Source organism: Meles meles, chromosome 8 (assembly GCF_922984935.1).
Source record: "Meles meles chromosome 8, mMelMel3.1 paternal haplotype, whole genome shotgun sequence".
In the NCBI taxonomy this organism is placed as follows: Eukaryota; Metazoa; Chordata; class Mammalia; order Carnivora; family Mustelidae; genus Meles; species Meles meles.
Window position 1 is genome coordinate 114,177,007 of NC_060073.1, and position 18,017 is coordinate 114,195,023.

Here is an 18,017-nt window from a genome sequence, read left to right on the forward strand (position 1 = left end):
TGTTTTTCCACCCTTTTCTTTCTAATGTTTCATGCATATTGTAATGTTAATGTATTCTTGGTGTGTTGCCTTCTGTAGATCAGTCTTGACTTCCATGTGGCTGAAGATTGTCTTAGGGATGGAGATAGGAGATGCTCCATTTCTAATGAAATGGACCTTAACTTACGTCCGTGAAGGAGTACAAAGTAAGGGAAGGAAAGACTTGGGGAAACCAAAGACAAAGAAGGTCAGGTTAAGGTTAGTCAGAAAACACGTTTCTCTCTGTTAGCACACTTGAGTCTTAGAACAGAATCAGCTGGCCGAGACTCTCGCTGAATCAATTCAGGTCTTTTCTCCTGCAGTTAGTTCTGCATGGGCCACAGTATTCGAGAGCTGTAGGCTCGCCTCACTCTCCTTTCCAGGAATGTGTCCTTGTTGGCATTGCCAATGGCCCTATTTGAAGGTCATACTTAAAATATCAGCGTGGCCTACCAGAGGAGCCAGTTTCCTCATCGCACCGTGTGTCAGACTTTCTAATGATGAAAGAAGGGACGGGGGCCAGCAGTGACCAAACTCCCCACTTCCCAAAGAAAGGTTCTGGTGTTATTTTTTGTGACTATTCTACTGTATATATTTTAGAATTTAATTATTAATTAAATTAATTAACCACTTTGATTTTTTCTTACTTTTTAAAATTTCTTATTGCTTTATTAAATAATACTGTGACAAACCTTTGTGATTACATCCTTAATTCAATTTAAATTGTCTCCCTAGGGGGCGCCTGGGTTGCTCCGTCAGTTTAAATGGCTGCCTTCGGCTTGGGTCATGATCCCAGGGTTCTGGGATCAAGCCCCGAATCAGGCTCTCTGCTCAGTGGAGAGTCTGCTTCTCCCTCTCTCTCTGCCTACTTACTTATGCTCTATCTCTCTGTAAAATAAATAAATAAATAAAAATCTTAAAAAAAAAAATAAATTGTCTCCCTAGGGTAAATTACACAAAGTCGAATCCTTAGTTTATATTTTCTAAATTCTTGTTACATGTTACCAGATTACGTCCCCCCAAAAAATGTTCTACCATATTTCACCTTGACTGGCAGTGTGAGAAGCCCCTTATTTTACCAGACCCACCTCAGCACTGGATGATATTATTGGTTTTGTTTTTTTTTAATCTTTGTTAATTTTGTAGTCAAGAAAACTTTTTTTTAACTAGATTTCATGTCTAGCACTGGTTATAATGAATTTCAACTTTTTCCCTATGTTTATGACTCATTTACAATTCATGATTTATGAATTGTCTATTCATATTTTTGCCCATTTTTATTTCAGGATTTTTTTTTTTAAAGATTTATTTATTTATTTGACAGACAGAGATCACAAGTAGACAGAGAGGCAGGCAGAGAGAGAGGAAGGGAAGCAGGCTCCCTGCTGAGCAGAGAGCCTGATGTGGGGCTCGATCCCAGGACCCTGAGATCATGACCTGAGCTGAAGGCAGCAGCTTAACCCACTGAGCCACCCAGGTGCCCCTATTTCAGGATTTATATTCAGAATGCTTCTTGTCATATATAACAGATTTTACCATGGTTTTAACAAATTGGAAATACACTTTTCTGATATTAAAAGATCTCTGGAAGTAGACAAGCAGTAGATGGTTTAGTGCTTTAGGCTGTCAGGATGGTGTCTTACAGCACAAAATGGCTGCAACTGCTCTGAACATTGCATTCCTGTTCCAGACAGGAAGAATGGGCTGTGGTGGAGCCAGTTATGCTTGTGCTTTACCATGAGAGTAAAAGCTTTTCCAGATGCCCTCCCACCCGATTCCTCCCTATGTCTCATTCACCAGAACCAGGTTATAAGGCCACCCTCACTGCAAGGGAATTGGGAAATCAAGAAATGGGATTCAGATGTTAGGCTTGGACCATTTGTGATCCCTCCTCTGAACTGAACACTTTGCTGCTCATGGCAAAACCAGAGAGGAGGAGGGAATAGATTCTAGAAGGCAATCAGCACTGTCTGACATAGAATCTCAGTGTGGTTTTTTTCTTTCCGATTTATGTTTCTCTCTTAAGGAAATTGACTTTTGTCCTATTTATTACAACATATTTCCCAGTTTTCAGTTTGCCCTTCTAGTTCTCTGAAAGCAGCAGGAATTTTTCTTCCACTAGAAAAATCTTTCCTTAAGATTTATTTATGTGTTTGAAAAGGAGAGAGCTCAAGAGGGAGGGAGCGAGAATCTCAAGCAGACTCCTAGCTGAGCACAGAGTCTGATGCAGGGCTCGATCTCACAGTCGTGAGATGGTGACCTGAGGCGAAACCAAGAGTCGGACGCTCAACCAACTGTGCCACCCAGGTGCCCCTCCATTTTTATATAACAAAATGTACCAAATTTTAAAAATTTTTTCTTTTTGAGATTAGAAAGTTCTCCCATCTAGATTAGGTCAATATTTACTGCTACTTTTCAAAATCTTTTTTTAAAATGAACTTTTTAATGATCCAATATATATTTTATTTTTAAAGTAGGATAATTGTATGAATTGATTCCCCTTCCCCAAAATGGCTTGCAGATTGTCCTGATACCATTTATCTCCATCTGCTTCCAAGACCCTATGATTATTCCTTTAAGCAAAAGGACCGGGGAACAAACAAACAAGCAATAACAGCCACAGAGTGTTGGCGAAGCAAATGCTACAGCACCCACTATCGTGGAACTAAGAAGGAAGTTGGAGGGAAAAGGCTTTTGTGCAGAGAACTGTGATTTTGCACATGTATTAGTACGCATAGATAATGGGTCACGTTTCACTTCCTTCGTCTTCCCATTTCCTACGCCAGGTGGCAGACCCAAGCCCGGCCAGACCATTCATCCTGAGATCTATATCACGTGACCTAGTTGTCTTTTTTTTTTTTTTTTTAAGATTTTATATATTTATTTGACAGAAAGAGAGAGAGAGAAAAGAGAGTGCACGAGCAGGGGGAAAGGCAGAGGAAGAAGCAGGCTTCCTGGGAGCTTGACTCAGGACTCGATCCCAGGACCCTGGGATCATGACCTGAGCCAAAGGCAGATGCTTAACCAACTAAGCCACCCAGGCATCCCCTGATTGTCTCTTACATCTGGTTACTTTGATAGTCAAACCAATGCCTTGCTAGGGTGACATACGTTTTTAATTTATCACAAAATTAATTTGCTTTAAGGATTATGTGATTAACGGGATTAGTGGACAAACGAGCAAACAAAATTAAAACCTCGCATGTTGTGAACTGAATGTTTACCACTCCCAGGGAAACTGGTTAAGCTCTGTAGGAGATCACTGTCTGCACATCAGTCAGGGCCCCACTAGGAAAACAGAAACTACTCCTTATTTAAAATAGAATGTTGTGCAATGAATTGGTTCCATGGCGATGGAAAGAGGCAGAAAAACCCATCAGGGACAGTGAGGCAGCCCAGGACTGACCCCAGCAGGAAGCCTGGAGGCAGTGTTGTGCTGGTAACCGGCTCCCCTGGAGAAAAAGCCTTAATTTGTAGCATTGGCCAATTTCAAGCTAGCAACGGTTTAACAACCAGCTTACAAAATTTCTGAGTATGTGACCGTCTGCCCTTTTGAGCCTGTACAAGCCAGCTTTGGCGCACCACTGGCTGGAGAGGAAAAGGGAGCCAGTGGTGTTATCCAAGCCTGGACTAGGATCCCCCAAGAGAAACTGTAAGGGAGCACGACAGGCCTGTCTGGGGATTTGGAGACTGGTGGGGGAGGCATTCACTGCCAGAAGTTCTGCTTGAGGCAGAGGGAGGACGGGAATACCCCGCCTTCTTCTGTCTTCTTGCTCTCCAGTCTCCTGCGGTCTTCCAGCTGGAAGCAGCTGATGCATTGTTAGAGCCTGGAGAGGAAACTTGAGAGGTCATCCCCCAGCAGCATGGATCCTTGTTCTTTTCTCTCCGTTCCTGCTGCCTTCTTCTGTCAATCCCAGAGCACCTGCATCTTCTCACTGCCCAGGCTCACACTGCTAAAGCTTTGCTTCCTGCCAGATGATTCTTACACATTTTCCTTCCTGTTATCCTGGACTACTGTCCATGCCCATTCTGTATTCTTTTACAGTTTCTCTGGCTTCTGCACCTTTGGGGAGTTGCCCTGCTCTGCTCTTGCTTCTCCGTGCTGCGGCTTCTCTCTGCCGTCCTGGGTGGTCGTGCACCTCTGACTCGGGGTCTTTAGGTAGAAAAGAAGAGTGTCACTCAGGGCACCTAAGGTACAGTGGGTTTGCAGAAAGGTTATGCGTGGACTGAAACTGAAATTTGAAGGGCTTGGGGAGCCAGAGCAGCTCCAGGGACCGGCCACATGCTCTGGTCGCGTATCATAGCCCACACTCTCTTCCTCCCAGCGTGCCCTTGATTCTTCGACGGACTGCTGCTTTTTGCATTCTCTGTTCCAGAGCCCGGTGCTGGGTCACAGGACACATCTCTGGCCAGCCTGCAGATGGACTGCCCTGGGGTCAGGCATCCAATCAGCAGCACCTCATGGGGGAAAGTGTAGGGCACGGCGTCCAGAGCAGGGGCCACAGACCCTCTCGTTCTGCCTTCTCGTGTGGGTGTGGCACTTCCATTCTCTATGAGCCCACCTGGACACTAAGATAGTTGCTATCTTCTCGGCTTCTGAAATGACAGGTCTTGGCCTGCAGGCTCTGCTAAGACAGGTTGTCAGACCTGGCTGAAATGACAGCTACCTGGGGAACTCTTTGGATTACCGGGGCCAGACCTTCTGCCTTAATTGCTCTGCGATCAGGCTGGGCACGGGCATTTTTTAAAGCTCCCCCAGATGACTGTAATGTGCAGTAAGGGATCCTGGCCTAACAGCCCAGGCATGAGGCCCTGACTCTGCCTGGCACACGCATCTTTCCTACGCTCCTCTTTATTGCACAACTTTAGGGAGTGTTGATTTTCAAGAAACCCTGTGGTTTGGGACGGGAAGGCTTGGAGCCCTAGCAGAGGACGACTGAGAAGGCTGTGCCCCATGCAGACGTAATAAACCTTGTTTCCAGTGCTTTCCCACTTTAAAATTGCTTGGTAGGATCAAAGGGACCTTCTGTCCCTGGAGCTGTTGTTGAGTCTGGCAACGGGAAGAACTGCTTTTTACTTTTTGTTGTTTTGTTTTGTTTCACCGCCCACTCAATGCGGGTTGCACACAAACACGAGGGCTGTGGTATCCACAGGAGGCTTGTTGTGAGTGTGTCCTTGTGACTCTGCTCCCACGCTCCGGCCACAGGCTCTTGCCATCGGTTCCTGGTGGTCACGTTCACTGTGAGGACGTAGGAGGGCCTCGCCAAAGAAGGCGACGTGGAAGCCCCAAGAGCTCCTGCAAGGCAGAAGCAGCCTGGTTTTAGTACAAATTGGCCAAAAGCAGAGGAAGGAGTTAGCTACCTCTGTACTGATTCTGTGATTCTTCAGGAATACTTAAATATACGCAGCGCCATAAAGCCTCCCGTGTTCACCAGAGCCCTTAAAAAATGTCCTTGAAGGTAGAAAGAACAAACATGATTATCCCTATGCCCCCCCCCCCCCCCGCCCTGTATTATTATCCTTGTTTCTCTCTTTTCTCAAAGAGTCTCAAGACCAGACAGAGTAAAGTCCGGGGTAGATGTGGGACTGGAACTTGGGACTCCAACTGTCCCCCAAGGCACTAGTGCGCTGTGTTCTGTGGCTCCGTGGGTGACGTGATGGCGACATGGGATGACAGAGACGGGGGTGGAGGGGGGGAGGTTCCAAGGGCAGTTAATACCTTAGCTTTCAGGGAGTTAAATAGCAGTTGAGAGAACGTGTGAGCAGAGATCAGAGCCGGGTCAGATGGAGGGTCCCCAGGATCCCCTGCAGCCACGCCGAACATGCTCGCTGGCCACGGGACACCCGAGAACGTTCCGGGGGCACTGATGAGGTTCAGGCTTCAGTGACTGACTCCTCAGACGCTCCCGGATGGCCCGAGGACAGCCTGCGGGGTTATATGAAATCCCCGAAACAGCCAGCGTTTTGATTTAAATCGTGTCAGCGTTCAGAGGGTGACCCAGGTTTTTCTTTCCATTTGGGGGGGATCTTTGAAACTGCAGACATTTTAACAGCCTATTTAAAAAAAAAAAAAAAAAAGGCAGTGTATTTTACACTTGGTTTTCTTCCTTTCTTCCAGATCCCACCAATGTATTTAAAAATGACTCTTTGGACTGTGCCTGTTTGAGGGTAGGGTCTCAGTTGCTGCATGAATTACTGTGCATTTGCATGCGGGCTTGCACTTGGCAGCTCCCGGTCGTGCTGAGCAGAGGGCACGGGAGAAGTCCTGAAAGTCGTGCCCTCCCCGTGGGTAGAGGAACTTCCCTCCTCTGAGTAGCCAAAGCGCTGACGCTCCACTGGGGTGATTTCTGACAATGACCCTCCCCGTTGGGGTGGGGGCGGGGGATGTCGGGGGCTCCCACCCCCCCCCACCCCGCATCCCATCAAAACGCATTCTTATTTGTAGGTCAGGGTAGCAACGGCTCCACACAAGACAACTGGAAAGGCCAATAAATTAGGTCATGTCTGTCCACGGCTATTTAATTGCCTTGCCCCTGACATCCAGGCAAAAATCTTTAAAAGGTGTATGAGTAACGTATTCCCCCCAGGGTAGCTGTCTCCACCTTCAAAGCCACATCGGACCCCACCCTCACCTTGGTCTGCCTAGCATTCTGTACCTAGTGTTCGCCCCGCCTGTCTCCAGACTCCTGCCCGGCTCTTTTTCCTTTCTTCCGTGTCGCAACTTTTCACACCTTGTTCGGGGACTTACAGATCTTGGAGAGAGTTCACAGGAATGCAAAGACACATCAATGTAACTTTTTATTATAAACAATTTGCCTGTGTCTGAGAACCAACCAACAAGTGTTGTAAATGGCACAATTTCCAAACTGTGCTTCGAAGAAATGACAGTTTTAGCATGAAAGCGATAAAAATGCTTTTCTGGCCTCGGGTCATCTGAGCTTCATCTCTGGGCTGCTCTGGGCCACTCACAGATGGGAGCCATAAAGACGGAAGCTTCTGCACCTCCAGGGGCCTAGGTCTCTTGGGGAGGTGGCCAGGTGCCCCCTTCTCTCGGGGCGTGGGTCCGCCTGCCTTCCCAGGTCGGGGTAGGCATCGGGTGGGTCAGCAGCGCCTCACAGCCCTGGGGGGTCCGATGCTGGGTACCTCCGTGTTCCTGTCTAGGGTGAGAACCCCGTAAGAGAGATTTTTATCCCTATCATGGGTTCAACCACATGTCCGTAGAGTGGCGCTCATTTATTTAGCTGATACATACACGGGAGATCCTGTTAGGAACTAGTACGGGAAATACAGAATCCTCTCTGTAGTCCCAGTCCTCAGCGACGGAGAAGGACTTAAAAACAGCCTGTTTCATGTACCACGACAGACAATAAGCCAGCTATGCACAGGGACACAGAGGTCATTTCCCCCCAGGTGAGGTCTCAGGGAGGACTTTGCTGGAGGAGACGAGGCCTGAGTCTTGAGTGGGGTGTGGGGTTGTATAAAGGTGGGAAGGCATCCCAGACGGGGCAGGCAGCCCTACAGATGGCACGAAGATGTGGGGGACTCTGGGGAGCAGGAGAGCTGTCACCAGAGTACACAGCGAGAGCCCACGACTGGCTGGAGGGTTGGCTGCAAACGGGAGCCCCTGGGGAGCTCCTGGGATGCCCGGAGCAGCAGAGTGAGTCAGCTGGTGCCGCCCGGATTAGAAGAGAGATGGTTAGGGGCCCTGACTAAAGGTGAAGAAAAGGCGAGAGGCTCAGGGAATCTTTGCACAGTTACATTAGCAGGACTTGGGCTGACCGGCTGGAGAAGGGGGACGGGGAGTTCATGGGAGCCCAGGTTTTTGGCTTTCAGGAGCTTTTGGCATCGGACCACTGTTCACACTGAAACTGGCTGGTTCGGGTGGACTCCATGCTCTGGGAGTCCAGGGAGGTTATACATCTGGGCACTGCAGGTCACGGGTTCCTTCACCAGCTCTGCAACATGGAGATGTTTTATCTCGTGAGCTACTTTCTCTCCCCAGTGAAGGGCGTGGGACCAGGGCAGGAGGTGAAGGGATGAGTGGGCAGAATTCAAAGCAGAGTTCTGGCAAGGGAGCCTGGCAAGTGTTCTCCGGCTCCAGATGGCCTGCTAAAGGACTTGTGCGTCGAAGCTGCCAGTGGGCACCTGATGAGCCAGGAGGGACTGACTGGCCTCCAGGAGCCAGCACCCGGACAAGCGGCAGCGAACAGCCTGTCAGACAGCAGGTGCCCGGGCGGCCGGAGGAGAGGGCAGGTGCTTTCATTTCCTACCTGTCAGCTCTCCCATTCCAAGCAAGAAGAATTAAGGCTGACTGATGATCGAAATACCCTCCTCCCCTCCAAAAAAACAAAAACAAAAAAACCAAGACCCTTCCCGTGGCAGTTTCCCTTGGTGAAGTAGCAGCAAGTTGACTTTTGGGCAGCACCTTCTCTTCCTGTGGGTCGGCAGACGTGTGTTTCAGCTTCATCAAGTGGGGAGTCTCCTGTCTTCACTGCGCCCTCTCCACCAGCCTAGGGCACTGGGATCTTGGTTTAGAAGCTTATCCCAAGTCATGAGGAGAGAGATAAAGCCATCATTCTACCTCGTGCCGCCCAGCACCGACCAGGTAAGCTGCTGTGCGCCGGGATGAAGCCCCGGCAGGTCATTTGGCCCTGGTATTCCAGAATGTGCTGGAATATATTGAACATATATCTCTAGATTTAAAGCGGCGAGGCTGAGAATGGTGTCATCAACAGGCATGACGAGAAAGGAAAGAGATGGTCCTTTCCAAGTTTATCATGATGGGAGTTTATTTGAATAAATTCTAGCCTCTTTGGGGATCAAGATTAGTGATATTTCCATTTCATTCAAATAAGAGATACTTGACAATATTTTGAGGACCTAGTATTTGTATGATTTTTGCGGTCTGCTGTGGTAAATGCGGAATGCAGAACCCAAGAAATTGTCTCTGGGCACACAGGGCGTGAAGATTTAAATACTATACAGCACATGACTGAGTACTTCATGGGTGATTCTGACGGTAGGCTTTGGGAGTGAGAGAAGGGTGGGTGGGAGCTGGAACGATGAAGAGAGCGTCATAAAGATACTGGCCTTGAAGGCGGGTTGGAGGTGGATGGGGGACTAGGACTCCCAATTATGGCCTGTTAACACCTCCCATTGTTCCAATTCTACATCAGACGCACAGCTTCATTTCAACTCTTTTTTTTTTTTTTTTTTGACAAAGAAATCACAAGTAGGCAAAGAGGCAGGGGTTGGGGGGGAAGCAGGCTCCCTGCTGAGCAGAGAGCCCTATGCAGTGTTCGATCCCAGGACCCTGAGATCATGACCTGAGCCAAAGGCAGAGGCTTAACCCACTGAGCCACCCAGGCACCCCACACATCTTCATTGCAGTGTTGGGAAATAAGTCCTAAAGCGTAGGGCTAGTGTTTGTTTATGGTGGGCAACTGCAGCTTGTACCTCACCCCTCACCCCTGCACTCCTCCCTCCCCCCTTCTCAGGAGTCTGTTTGCCTTCAGTTACTTCTGCTATGTGTTCACTAATTTTTTTTTTAGCAGAAATTGCTAAAAATATTTTTTATTAAAGATTTTATTTATTTATCCGATAGACAGAGATCACAAGGAGGCAGAGAGGCAGACAGAGGGGGGGGGGAAGCAGGCTCCCTGCTGAGCAGAGAGCCCGATGTGGGGCTCGATCCCAGGACCCTGGGATCATGACCTGAGCCGAAGGCAGAGGCTTTAACCCACTGATCCACCCAGGTGCCCCTAAAAATAATTTTTTAAACTTGCACATGGAGAATGATATTTAGGTTAACCGTTTATGTATTTTTTTATTATTATTATTCTGAATGATAACTAGAGAAGTGCACAATCATTTCTGATAAAAGAGAAGTTAATTAAGTGCTAAAGGGTGATGTGGTAACTGTCTCCCTATCTCTAGCTTTTAGGTGAATCTGCTGAATCAGGGAGAAGCCACCCAGTGGGCTGGTTTGAGTGACAGGTGTGAGGCCACAAAAAGAAATCTTTGACTTCCCCTCCAAGCCCTATTCTTCATATGAAACCATGGGAAGCCTCCGGAAGACTGGCAAGATCTGAGTCTTGAACCTTCTCTTGTGTGTTCCTAGTAAGGAACCGAGAGAATTTCAGAGTTTCTGGGATTCTTATTGATGGCCCAATGACGTAGGACAGTATTATATAGAAAATATTAATATTAATAGACAGTGATTGCCCTCCAGGACTAAGCTTGCATGATTTCTCTTCACTCAAGGCCAATAGATAAAAACTTCTAGGAACACTGAAACAAAACAAAAAGAAGGAAAACCTGCCCCTTCACTCCTTTTCTACTTCCTTTCCTCAGATTACTGTCCACCAATGATGGTCTGCAACTCTACCCTCTTCCTACACACACACACACACACACACACACACACACACACACACAATCTGTTTTCCAAATCATTTGATCATTCACAGAAGAGCATCACTCGGGAGGAACAGTGGCAGATTCAGACTCTGCCCTAATGGTACTTATCCTCCAGTATACGCCAGTATATTTCCATCTCTCCTAAGACCCATCTCTGTGAATGCTTCCTCAGCCCTAACCCAGAACTAATCATATCCTTCTTTATGGTCCCAAAGCAAGAATTTTTGTTTTTTTTATTATTATTATGTGACTGTGACATAATTAGAAATATATGTATTTGATCTTTGTTACTGGTTCCTGGCACAGAGCTTCTAAAACCCTTGAAATTTCCTGAGTGGTAGGGGTGAGAGGAGTATCTTTTGTTTTTGTTTTTTGGGTTCTTTTTTCGTGTATTTTGTTGTTGTTGTTGTTCGTTTTTAGACATGTATTTTATTTTTTAAATTGTTGTTATTTTTTATTATGTTAGTCACCATACAGTACATCATTAGGTTTTGGGGTTTTTTTTTTTAAGATTTTTATTTATTTATTTGACAGACAGAGGTCACAAGTAGGCAGAGAGGCGGGCAGAGAGAGAGGAAGGCAAGCAGGCTCCCTGCTGAGCAGAGAGCCTGATGCGGGGCTCGATCCCAGGACTCTGAGATCATGACCTGAGCTGAAGGCAGAGGCTTTAACCCACTGAGCCACCCAGGTGCCCCCACATCATTAGTTTTTGACATAGTGTTCCAAGATTCGTTGTTTACATGTAACACCCAGTGCTCCATGCAGTCCGTGCCCTCCTTAATACACATCACCTGGCTCACCCATCCCCTATCCCTTTCCCTTCTGAAACCCTCAGTTTGTTTCTTGGAGTCCACAATCTCTCATGGTTCATCTCCCCCTCTAGTTCCCCCACCTTCATTTTCCCCTTCTTTCTCTTAATGTCCTCCACGCTATTCCTTATGCTCCACAAGTAAGTGAAACCATATGATATGCCTTTCTCTCCTTGACTTATTTCACTCAGCATAATCTCCTCCAGACCCATCCATGTTGATGCAAAAGTTGGGTATTCATTCATCCTTTCTGATGGCTTAGTGATATTCCATTGTACATACTGACCACATCTTCTTTATCCATTCGTCTTTAGTTATTCATAATGAGCTCCTTTCAACCATACTCCAGTCAGGGACTCCTGAACTTGGAGTCAGAGGAACCAGTCATGTGAATAGAGGATTGGAACTTTAAGCCTCACCCCCTGACCTCCAGGGAGGAGTGAGGAGGGGTGGGGGCTGGAGATGAACTTAACCAATGACAGCTAATGATTTAACCAATCATGCCTACCCAACGAAGCTTCTATAAGGACCTTAAGCCGCAAAGTTCAGAGAGCTTCTGGGTGGTGAACAAGAATGCATCCACATGCTGTGAGGGGCTGTGTACCCCCAACCCCACAGAAACTCCCATGCTCAGGACACTTCCAGACCTTGTCCTGTGTATTTCTTACTGTGGCTGTCCGTTTGTGTCATTGATGAAAATCCTTTGTAATACGTTGGCAATAGTAGGTAAACTCTTAACCTGTGTCCTTTGAGCTACTCCAGCAAATAATCAAATCCCAAGAGCGGCCCTTGGATGGTCAGTCCGAAGTACCAGGAGCCTGGGTTGGAGATCAGTGGCTCCAGTGAGGTCAAGTCCTGTGGGACCGAGTTTTTTTTTTGTTTTTTTTTTTAAGAAATTTTTCTTTCTTTCTTTCTTTCTTTCTTTTTTAAGATTCCATTTATTTATTTGACAGAGAGAGGTCACAAGTAGGCAGAGAGGCAGGCACAGAGAGAGGAGGAAGCAGGCTCCCTGCTAAGAGCTCCCTGGGCTCGATCCCAGGACCCTGGGATCATGACGTGAGCCGAAGGCAGAGGCTTTAACCTGTGGAGTCTACAGTAATTCTGGGCAGTTAGTGTCAGAAGTGTTGTGAGTAGAGAGACTGCTTTTTTGTTGTTGTTGTTGTTGTTTCTTTGTAAAGGTTATTTATTTTGTAGAGAGAGAGGGTATGTGTGGGGAGGGGCAGAGGGAGAGAACCCCACAGCAGACCTGCCGTGGAGCCTGAGCCTGACCCGGGGCTCCATACCAGGTCCCCCGAGATCATGATCCGAGCAAAACCAAGAGCCAGACTGAGCCACTTAGGGGCCCCAAGACTATTTTTCTTTTTTCTTTTTGTAAGATTTTATTTATTTATTTGTCATACAGAGAGAGAGAGAGAGAGTGGGAAGCAGTGGGAGTGGTAGGCAGAGGGAGAAGCAAACTCTCAGCTGAGCAGGAAGCCTGACATGGGGCTCGATCCCAGGACCTGGGATCATGACCTGAACCGAAGGCAGACGCTTAGCTGACGGAGGCGCCCCAACTTCTTTTCTTTTGAGGGTCCGACATGCCCTGTGTTATAACACAGCTCTTCTGTGTATCTTTTCCCGCTGTTAGAGCTCACATTTCCCAGTGTATCCCCAGCCTCTTTGCAAACGAAAATGCTCATTGTAGTTGAATTGAATTCATTTTATTTTTCACTCAAAAAACATTTTTCAATCCTTTAGCGAAGTGCCAGCACTGAGCTAGATCATGGGACCAAGAATACATGAGGGAAGGCAAAGCAGGTGTAGAACAACTTGGGGAAAGGCCAGAGAGTGTGGCCAGGGCTTTGAATGGTTGGCACCTGGTGATAAGTGGGGGGACAATGGGAAACAAGTCCACACGGGTAAGCAGGGGGTCTGGTCATGAAGAACTGAGTTGTCTAGATGAGGGAAATGAGACATATAGATGTTACTTGATCAACCCAAGTAACGAAGGGATCAGAACTCATCTTCTGACTGTCCCCCTCCATCCACTCTCACACACACTCACACAGTGTCTCTATGCCGCCAAGCCAGTCCGGGGCCATTGGCGGGAAAAGAAGAAGATGACGCTGGAGAATGTCTATGACAATAGTGTCTGTGTCCTGGGGCCACATCGTACCTCTCTTTTATTTACCGCCACAGTCTGAACAGAGGCAGGAGTAACGAGAGGCAAACAACCAAGAAAATTCTGTTACCCATTCTGACATCCTTTTGGTCCTTTGCCTTGAGCTTTGAAGAACTGATGTTTTCAGTGACACCAGGCTTAAAATAACCTGTGTTGAGCAGGTAACTCGTAAAAAAAAAAAAATGTATGCAATGAACAAATGAACTAGTAGTCAACCTCTCCAATAATTGGACATTTTTAATGAGAAAAAACTTTTTATGGTGCTTATTAGATATCAGATTATGAAAGATTAATAAGAACAATCATGAGTCATGCTGGCAAGGGTGTGGCAAAACTGGCCCTCTTATGGGATCTGCTGGGTGGAGAAAAATTTGGTGTAACCTTTCTCCAGAGCAATTTGGTGATATATTTCATAAGTCACTAAAACATGTATGTCCTTTGGCTCAACAATCCCACCTCAAGGAAATTTATCCTAAGGAATTAATCAGGAATGCTAGGTTTGGACATTATGATTGTAAAAAATTAAAAAAAAAGACAACAACTCCTAACGACACCTGGGTGGCTCCGTTGGTTAAGAGTCTGCCTTCAGCTCAAGTCATGATCCCAGAGTCCTGGGAACAAGCCCCACATCGGGCTCCCTGCTCACTGGGGCATCTGCTTCTCCCTCTTCCTGCCAATCCCTCTGCTTGTGCACTCTCTCTCTCTTTCTTTCTGACAAATAAAGAAATAAAATTTTTTTTAAAAAACCCAAAACTCCTATATCCAACAATAAGGGACTAGGTACATATACTATGGAACGGATGCAGGGATAAGAAAATACTGATGTAGCGCAACCTTCTTAATATAATGCTAAGTGGGAATTATTGGCTGCAAAACAGTATTTATAGTGGAAAAAACATTTAAAAAAAAAAACACGTGCACATGTATATGGCATGTTGGGCAACCCCGGCCCCTGAGATGTATTATCAGAAAGCATCTGTAGTTTGGGCCTTTTAACGCCCCTGGATAAAAACATGAGTAGTCTGGGGCGCTTGGGTGGCTCAGCGAGTTAAAGCCTCTGCCTTCGGCTCAGGTCATGATCCCAGGGTCCTGGGATCGAGCCCCGCATCGGGCTCTCTGCTTGGCTGGGAGCCTGCTTCCTCCTCTCTCTCTCTCTCTGCCTGCCTCTCTGCCTACTTGTAATCTCTATCTGTCAAAAAAATAAATCTTTAAAAAAAAAACAAACAAAACATGAGTAGTCCGATGACTTTTCTGCTCAGTGTTAGGTAACAAAAATCCTTTGGCCACTTGAGGACACAAAGCACAGTCCCAATTCAGTATATAGTGATGGGGCTGTCTGGTCCCTGATTAGGTTTGATGTCACTCAGAGAAGCAACCATTCCTCTGCACCATGGCGGGAAGCCTGTAACAGTGACGAGGGGTTTGATCGTCCCTTCTCCCCGCCCCCCTACCAAAGCCTTTACCTCTCCATGCCCTTAGTGGATGAAGTGGAGTGTGGATGGGCAGAGAGGTACAAATTTGAGTGGGGGGGATGTCGCGGGGATGGATGCTGAGTGCGTTTGCTTGACCTTTGGAATGACTGTGTGATGGCTTCCACACTCTCTGGGTTGGACAAGAAATATTTGCATTTCTTGTCTCAGGGGGTTTGGGGGAGGTTAGGCTCTGTTCTCCTGCAGCTTCCTTGATGAACGGGTGTGCTGTCCCTTGCTCTCTGCCAACGCTCCATGTCCCTGGGAGCCCAGTGATTCACCCACAGCCTCTTTCCACTAAGGCCTTTTCCCTCTCGAGCTAGCTCTCATGGATATGGGCTAAGAGAACCCCACGCCTCTTCTGCCTCTTCAGGGGCTCATGTCTTGTCCATGGGACACACACAGAGCATTTCTGCCTGAGAGACCCCGGAAGTGAGGACCGATTGCCTGCTGAGCAACCTCCCTTCATTCCGAGGTGGCTGGCACCAGCTTCTCGAACTTACTCTTCTTGCACAAGAGTCAAACACCAGGCAGCCCTTCCCCCAGTCTGGGAGCGACCTAGACGGAGGCCTTCTGGTAATGCTGCTGGGGCTTCTCTCTCCAAACTCCTCCATCTGCCTCCACTCCTCTGACCCAGTGTGGGTGCCTCTCTGCCTACTTGTGATCTCTGTCTGTCAAATAAATAAATAAAACCTTAAAAAAAAATAGTGTTTTTATCTGTTGGCACAATATTACTCAGCCGATCTCTAGAACTTACTCATTTTGGCAGAACTGGAATTTTATATGTGTGGATTAGCAACTCCCCACGCCCCCCTCTCCCCAATCCCTTACTACCACCATTCTGTTCTTTGCTTCTTTGAGTTCAGCTACGTTAGAAACCTCATAGAAGTGGAATCATTGAGTATCTGCCCTTCTGTGTCTGGCTCATCTCACTCAGCATAGTGCCCTCAAGGTTCATCCATCTTGTCACATTTGCAGACCTTCCTTCTTTTTAGAGGCTGAGTAATATTCCATTTTATGTTTATATGTTTAGTCCACATTTTAAAAATCCATCCGTTGATGGGCCTTCAGATTCGTTCTGCATCTTGGCCGTTGTGGATGATACTGCTATGAGCACAGGAGGTACAGATATCTCTTGACCTAGTGTTTTCATTTCCTTCCAGTATATTCCCAGGAGTAGAATTCCTAGATCATACAGTAGTTCTGTTTTAGTTTTTGAGGAACCTCCATACTGTTTTCCGTAGTGGCTGCACCATTTTGCATTTCCATCAACAGCATACTAAAGGATTCCAATTTCTTCAGCCCTGCCTTTGTTTTTGTTTTGTTTTGTTTTGTTTTGTTTTGTTTCATCGTAGCCATTCTAACAGGTATGAGGTAATAGCTCAGTGTGGTTTTGATTTGCTTTTTCCTGATATTATTGACTTTGAGAATCTTTTCATGTACCTCTTGGCCATTTCTGTGCTTTCTTTGGAAAAATGTCTATTCAAGTCCTTAGCCCATTTTTTAAGAGAAGATTTATTTATTTATTTATTTGAGAAAGAAAGAGAGAAAGCCTGTGAAGGAGTGGGAGGAGGGGCAGAGGGACTGTCCACTGAGCACAGAGCCAGACACAGGGCTCGAGCCCATGACCCATGCGATCATGACCTGTGCTAAAGCCAAGAGCCCAACGCTCAACTGATTGAGCCACCAAGTGTCCGCCTCCCCCATTTTAAAATCAAATTATTAAATTTTTGCTACTGAATTATGAGTTACAGATTTTGGACAAAATTTTTAAAGATTGTATTTACTTATTTGTCTGAGAGAGAGCACAAGCAGGGGTAGCGGCAGGCAGAGGGAGAAGCAGGCTCCCCGCTGAGCAGGAGCCTAAAGCAGGACTCTATCCCAGGACACTGGGGTCATGACCTGAGCTCCAGATACTTAACCGACTGAGACACCCAGGTGACTCAGCACATTTTGGAAATTAACCCTTTAACAGAGATGCATTTTGAACATATTTTCTCCCAACCCATGGGTTGCCTTTTCACTCTATTGATTGTTTCCTTTGCTGTGCAAAAGATTTTTAGTTTGATACAGTCCCCCTTGTCTATTATTGCCTGTGCTTTCGCATCCTACCCATGAAATCACACCACAGTTTTTAATTTCAAAATAAATTACAAAGCAACAGTACTTAAAACAGTATGGTACTGGCATAAAGATCAATATAGAAGCCAGTGGGACAGACAAAAGAGCCCAGAAATGAATTTATGCATATATGTCAGCTGGTTTTTGAGGAGGCTGCCAAGAATACACAATAGAGAAAGGGTAGTCTCTTCAACAAATGGTATGGGCAAAGCCGGACAGCCAACATATAGAAGAATGAAGCTGGACCCCTATCTTTCATCAGACATAAAAATCAACTCAAAATGGGATAAAGAGTTACACATATGACTGAAAACTATAAAACCAGAAGAAAACATATGGCAAAGACCTTTGGCTTTTTTGTTTTATTTTATTTTTTAAAGATTTATTTATTTCAGAGAGAGCGCGTGAGCAGGGGTAGGGCTAGAGGGAAAGGGAGAGAGAGAATCTCAAGCAGACTCCCCACTGAGCAGGGAGCCCAACGCGGGGCTCGATCTCACAAACCTGAGATCACGACCTGAGCCGAAATTAAGAGTCGGACATTCGGGGCGCCTGGGTGGCTCAGTGGATGAAGCCGCTGCCTTCGGCTCGGGTCATGATCTCAGGGTCCTGGGATCAAGCGCCGCATCGGGCTCTCTGCTCTGCAGGGAGACTGCTTCCTCCTCTCTCTCTGCCTGCCTCTCTGCCTACTTGTGATCTCTCTCTCTGTCAAATAAATAAATAAAATCTTAAAAAAAAAAAAAAAAGTCGGACATTCAACCGCCTGAGCCACCCAGGAGACTCTTTATTTGTTTTAACAAATCCCACAAGCAGGTTCTCCTGACTGGGCTTCTCACAATCTGTCTGGATGTGTGGAGTCTCTTGCTTTCATGTTGCAGTGAAACCTGAGACAGGCTGGCCCTCGATGGAACATCCTGTTGTCCTCGCTTTAAAATGCTGGGCGGACGCAGGCGCACGTAGCAGTGTCTCTGGTGGTGGGGATTACGAGTGGCTTTTATTTCCTTTGAACTTTCCTGAGTC

The 18,017-nt window shown here is 46.6% G+C and overlaps 1 protein-coding gene across 5 annotated transcripts in view; it reads left to right on the forward strand.

Annotated features, from left to right (window-relative positions):
• EXPH5 (exophilin 5) overlaps positions 1-18,017 on the forward strand; it is a 72,735-nt gene that overhangs the window by 7,698 nt on the left and 47,020 nt on the right. For 2 of the 5 annotated variants that reach the window (XM_046017369.1, XM_046017372.1), the window contains exon 1: positions 7,998-8,623. The exons of 2 other annotated variants lie outside the window; for them this stretch is intronic. The gene's annotated coding sequence lies outside the window, so the exon portion shown is untranslated. Of the gene's footprint in view, positions 1-7,996; positions 8,624-18,017 lie in introns of those variants that run through there. One more of the 5 variants, XM_046017366.1, reaches the window with a different exon arrangement.